This window comes from Chrysochloris asiatica, unplaced genomic scaffold, assembly GCF_000296735.1.
Source record: "Chrysochloris asiatica unplaced genomic scaffold, ChrAsi1.0 scaffold00062, whole genome shotgun sequence".
NCBI classification, from domain to species: Eukaryota; Metazoa; Chordata; class Mammalia; order Afrosoricida; family Chrysochloridae; genus Chrysochloris; species Chrysochloris asiatica.
This window is the reverse complement of record NW_006408580.1, coordinates 7,102,241-7,108,653: the sequence shown is the minus strand read 5'-3', so window position 1 is coordinate 7,108,653 and position 6,413 is coordinate 7,102,241.

Genomic DNA, 6,413 nt, shown 5'->3' with positions numbered 1-6,413 from the left:
CTATGCGCCCAATGAAAGAGCTCCAAAATATATAAAGCAAACTCTAGTAGATTTGAAGAAAGAAATAGATGAATCTACAATAATAGTGGGTGATTTTAATACACCGCTTTCAAAAATCAGTGAGATTCCTTTGCACTAATAAATAAAGTCCTGAAAAGGAAATAGGAAAAACAAATCCATTTAAAACAGTCACCCAAAAGATGAAATACTTGGATAAATCTAACCAGAGAAACAAAAGACCTTTACAAAAAATAAAACAGTACTACAAAAACTACCACTCGTCTGTCAGTTTGTCGTACTGTGGTGGCTTGTGAGTTGCTGTGATTCTGAAAGCTATGCCACCAGTATTTTAAGTACCAGCAGGGTCACCCATGGTGGAAAGGTTTCAGATGAGTTTTCAGATGAAGACAGACTAGGAAGAAAGAGTGACGAAATACTTCCAAATATTTAGTCACTGAAAACCTTATGAATAGCAGAGAAACAGTCAGATATAGTACCAGAAAATGAACCCCTCAGGTTGGGAGGCACTCAAAATGCTACTGGGGAAGAGCTGCCTCCTCAAGGCAGAGTTGATCATGATGATGTGAAAGGAGTAAAGCCAGTGGGAGAAAAGCCTGTGGGACCTTCATTTGCTGATGGGTCACAACTCAAAATGAAGAGAAACAGCTGTAAACATCCATTGACAATTGGAACATGGAATGTACATTACAAAGTATGAATCTTGGAAAATTGTAAGTTGTCAAAAATGAAATGGGATGCATAAACATCGATATCTTAAGCATTAATGTGAGCTGAAATGGACTGGTATTGGCCATTTTGAATCTGACAACCACATGGTTTACTACGCTGGGAATGACAAATTGAAGAGGAATGGTGTTGCATTCATTGTCAAAAAGAACATACCCAGATCAGTCATGATCTGTGATAGGATAATATCCATGAGCCTACAGGGAAGACCAGTTAATACCACTATTGTTCAAATTTATGCACCAACCACTAAAGCCAGTGAAGATTAAATAGAAGAATTCTACCAACTTCTTCCATCTGAAATTGATCAGACATGCAATCAAGATGTATTGATCATTATTGGTGATTGGAATGCAAAGGTTGGGAACAAAGAGGAAGGCTCAGTAGTTGGAAAATATAGCCTTGGTGATAGAACTGATGCTTGAGAACGCATGATAGAATTCTGCAAAATCAATGATTTGTTCATTTCAAATACCTTCTTTAAACAGCATAAGAGACAACTATACACATGGACCTCACCAGATGAAATGGCTTACTATACACTAGTAAATGAGTGTTTTTGTTTTGTTTTGTTTTTAAGGAGGAGCAAAACACTGGTTCTTATAAGGCAGAAGTTAAAGATTACTGTATGACTCGATCATCTCTAATATCAACTATCACCCTCTCCTCAGTACTCTCCCTCCAGTTTTTGTGTTTGGAGTTTCACGGCAACATCTTATAGAACTCATGAATCTTACTAACAGTTAAGTGGTTATTTCATAAGTAATGGTATGACTTGGGTTTGGGATCGACTTGGAAATAACAGGATACAGTTCCTAGCTCAAGACAGCTTCTACTCGCCCTCTGATGTCAGGTCCTTCTGGAGCTTTACAGCCTTCAGGCCCAGCTCAGGGCTTTCATGGGCAATAGTTACAACTCTTAGCAACATGGGTCTGCAAACCCCACTCCAGCCACTGCATCCGTCTTCCAGTTCACAGTTCCTTTCCCTCTATCTTTCAGTTCCTGTGTCTCCCGTTAAGCCTAGCAAAATCGCAAGCTAATGTGATAAATTCTCATTAGGATTCCATATACCTGATGTGGCACTATAGAGTAATCACTGTACTGCTAATCAAAAAGTCAGTGGTTCAAACCCACTATCTGCTCCTCATAAACTCTATATAGGGTCTCTATGAGTTGGAATAGCACTTAACAACAACATTCCAAAAGAGGTGTCATATGCCTTACTTACATTATTAGTAAGCTTTCTAATCCCTTTGGTGGACCAAGAGCACCATCTCATTTACGTAACTTCACCCAGTTCAAACTCACCAATTCCTCCTCGGAAACCCTAAATGCGTTAGAACCAACTCGATAGCACTTAATAACAACAACCCAGTCCTTTGGTGGGAGTTACAAAGACTATGGCTAGAAAAGTCACAATGAGTAATTCACTACACTGCAGTTGATACGGTAGTTAAACAAGAGTTAGAAAACTGCCTGAGGCATGATTTCCTATCTATGACTGAGAACTGACGTTAGTTGATTAAGGGTTTGTAATGCAAAAGTTTCAGCCCACCTTTTATGTAGAGTCAATGGAATTTTACCCTGAAGCTGGCAGAAAGCAGAGCTATTCAGAGCCTAATAATTCATCTTTATAGACAGAGAAAAAAAAAAAAAAAGCCTGAGTCAACTCAACGTCTTAAAGATAGAAAACGTTTTGGTAGCCCTTAGTATTGTGCAAACCTATGTGGCACTGTGGGTTAATGCGTCAGACTGCAAAGCCGTTTGAACTCCAAGGTCGGTGGTTCAAGCTCACCACCTGCTTCTCCTAAACCCTATACAAGGTCGCTATAGGTTGGAACCGACTCGATGACACTTAGCAACAACAATAACACCCTTAATCAAGGTGATTTTCCCATTGTTGTAAACCGAAACTCATGACTCCATGAACAATAATCACCCATTTCCCCTTACCCCATGTTCTGGGTAACCACTGATATACTTTGTTCTCTATATATTTGCCTTTTCTTGTCTTTTTTTATAAGTGAGATAATATGATAATTTTTATTTTTGTGACTGACTTATTTCACTCAGTATGTCTTCAAGTTTCGTCCATATTGCAGACGTCATATCTTCTAGTGGCTGGGTAGTATTCCACTGTATATATGTATCACATTTTGTTTATTCATCTGTTGATGGGCATTTAGGCTGTTTTAATCTTTTGGCTATTGTGAATAGTGATAAAATGAACATTGTTATACAGTCCTTTTCGGAGTCTCTGATATCAAGCATTGTTGAGTCATATGGTAGTTATCCACCACTTGTCTGTCAGTTTGTCATACTGTGGTAGCTTGTCTGTTTCTGTGTAGCTGGAATCTATGTCACCAGTATTTTAAATACCAACAGGAGCCTGTGGTGGATAGGTTTCAGTGGAATTTCCAGACTAAGAAAAAACTAGAAAGAAGGAGAGGTTGGCCACCTCTGAAGGGTTAGCCATTGAAAACCTTTTGAATAGCAGTGGAATATGGTCTTCTATGCTGCTGGAAGATGAGTCCCTCAGGCTGGAAGCCACTCAAAATATGATAGAGGTAATGTTGCCTCCTCAAAGCAGAGTCAACCTTAATGATTTGAATGAAGCAAAGATTTCAAGACCTTCATTTGTTGATGTGACACAACTCAAAATGAGAAGAAATATCTGCAAACATCCATTAATAATCCGAACATGAACTGTACAAAGCATAGATCTAGGAAAGTGGACGTCATAAAAAATAAAATGGAACACATTACATTCAATATCTTAGGTAGTAGTGAGCTGAAATGGACTGATATTAGCCATTTTAAAACTATTATTGAAACTTACACACCATCTACTAAAGTAAAAAATGACAAAATTGAGGAATTCTACAAAATAACTCAGTCTGGAAATGATCAGACATGTAATCAAGATGTACTGATACTGACTGGTGATTACAATGCAAAGGTTGGAAACAAACAGGAAGGATCCATAGCTGGAAAATATGACCTTGGTGATAGAAATGTTGCTGGTGATAGCATGATAGAATTTTGCTAGACTTGCAAGTACTTATTCATTTCAAATACCTTTTTTAAAAAACTTAAAAGATGACTGTACACATGAACCTCACCAGATAGAGTACACAGAAATCAAATTTACTACATCTGTGGGAAGAGATGGTGGAAAACCTCAATATCATCATCCAAAAGAAGACCAGGGGAAGATTGTGAAACAGACCACCAAATTTTCATATGCAAGTTCAGACTGGAGCTAAATAAAATTAAAACAACTCCACGAGAGTCAAAATATGACCCTGAACATATTCCACCTGAATTTAGGGATCGTCTCAAGAACAGATTTAATGCATTAGATACTAATGACTGAAAACCAGAAAAGCTGTGGATAGCATCAAAGACATCATATAGGAAGAAAGCAAAATGTCATTAAGAAGGCAAGAAAAAGACCAAAATGGATGTCAAAAGAGACTGAGAAGTTTGCTCTCCATCGTAGAAATGCTAAAGCAAATGGAAGAAATGAAGAAGTAAAAGATTTGAGGAGAAAATTTCAAAGGGCAGTTCAAGAAGACAAAGTCAAGTATTAAAATGAAATGTGCAAAAATCTGGAGTTCAAAAACCCAAAAAGAAGAACACACTCAGCATTTCTCAAGCTGAAAGAACTGAAGAAAAAATTCAAGCCTCATTTGCACTATTGAAGGATTCTATGGACGAAATATTGAATGATGCAGAAAGCATTAAAAGAAGATGTAAGCACTTCTAGCAAGTTGACAGACTAGACAGACACACTACACAGACTCTCTACAACAAAGATATGAGAGACAAAGTTAAACAGAGATGAAAAATTTCACACCCTGAACTTCAGAAAAAGGGTTAGTGAGGTGGATGGAGAGCTTGCTATGGGGAGAGGCCAAGCAGTGATGGCGAGAGAGCGAGGATGACTCCTGAACAGCTGACCAGACATGGTTCGACCATCTTGTGAGCAGCTGCGGCAGAGGAGGGTAGCAGAGCTGACTCACATGAGTGAAGAACAGTTTGTTCTTTTCACCACATTTTCCCTGGTCATCAAAGGTGTGTCCAGCTCCCACCCTTATCTATCCTCAACATAGACCCTGCTGTCTAGGAGTTCAGAGCCAGGTGGCTGGGAGCCATAACAGTGTGAGGTGGGGATTGGTTGTGCTACTTCGGTGTGTTGCTTTGGTTCCTGGATTCGGGTGAGATAGGTTCCAGAACATCAAAACTAGCAAAGCCACCAGAGCATTTAACCAGTCACACTGCCCCTAGCTTCCTTGTGGTCTTAACAGACACCGAAACCAACTCATCAAGGGCCACCACAAACTACTTCTGGATTGAGTGTCCCAAACATAGACAACACCCAGGCAAAAAGGAACTCCCTCTTGGGCCAGTAAGTCTTCTACATATCCTTCCACGGCCACCTCATGAGCTCCTTAAATTGCAAGAGCTCCTCTGAGATTTCTCCCCTCCAGATCCAACAACTGAACTGTCTTTACAAATAAGAAAACCCTACAATGGCCTGGTCACAACAGACAATTTTAGTTCACACAAAAGAGAGAAGGGCTCAAACAAAGGACCAAAATGCAGAGCTTCAGAGGAAGCAAAGGTGATAACTAAAAAAGAATTCAAAAGAATGATAATTAGGTACCATCAAAGGATCTGTAGAAAGATTGAGGAAAGCAAGGATAATACAATAAAAATTTTAGAAGAATTCAGGAAAGCACTACCCCCCCCCCGCCCTTACCCCTCCCCCCGTTAAAAAAAAAATTCCTGAAAAAATAAATGCAAATTTTGAAATAATAGAAAACCTGCAATTAGAAATCCAGAAGATTAATACTAAAATCTCAAAAATGGACAATACGTTTCAAGGGCAAAGGAGTAAATGTGAAAAAATGGAAGCCCAAATTAGTAAGTTTGAAGATAAATCTCTCAATACTAGTATGCTAGAAGAATAATCAGGAAAAAAAAAAACCCTGAAAAAATACAAAGAAAGCCTAAGAGTCATGTGGGACACCATGAAGAGAAACAATTTAAGGGTGATCAGAATTCCAGAAGAGAAATAAAAGACAAGTACAGAATGATGAGCATAGCATTGCAAACAGATTCTCGCTGAAAACGTCATTGGTCTTGCCGAATTCTATCAGACCATCTCCAGCAGATCTTTTTTTTTTTTTTTAATGTTTTATTTTGAATTATGTGATAGTTTACATGGGAGAACATTAGCTTTACATTCATCCTATCATATCTTTTCATTGCCATGGTTACAATCCCCTCCATGCATCATCAAGCCTGCCCACCAGTCGTATGACACAGCCCCTCTCCCTCTCTGAGTCTAAAGTCCTCAGATACTCCATCTCTGCACATCATCATCTCTGCCTCCATCTCAGGCATCACTGCTTATCTGGGGAGGGTCCTGCTCTCTACTCTTTGCCCTTGATGGTCCCAGGCACCTCTGCTCCTAGACTACAAAGTCAATCACTCCCCTCCTTTGCTACAAAACATCTACCTTTACATCTCCAACCCTCCCAATCAGTCCTGATAACAATTATTCAATGTTGTATCAAAAGAGACCTATTCAAATCTCCTGTCATCAGCCTCGCCCAGACAGATTGGATACTACTCAGTGGAGATTCTACCTTCCTCCA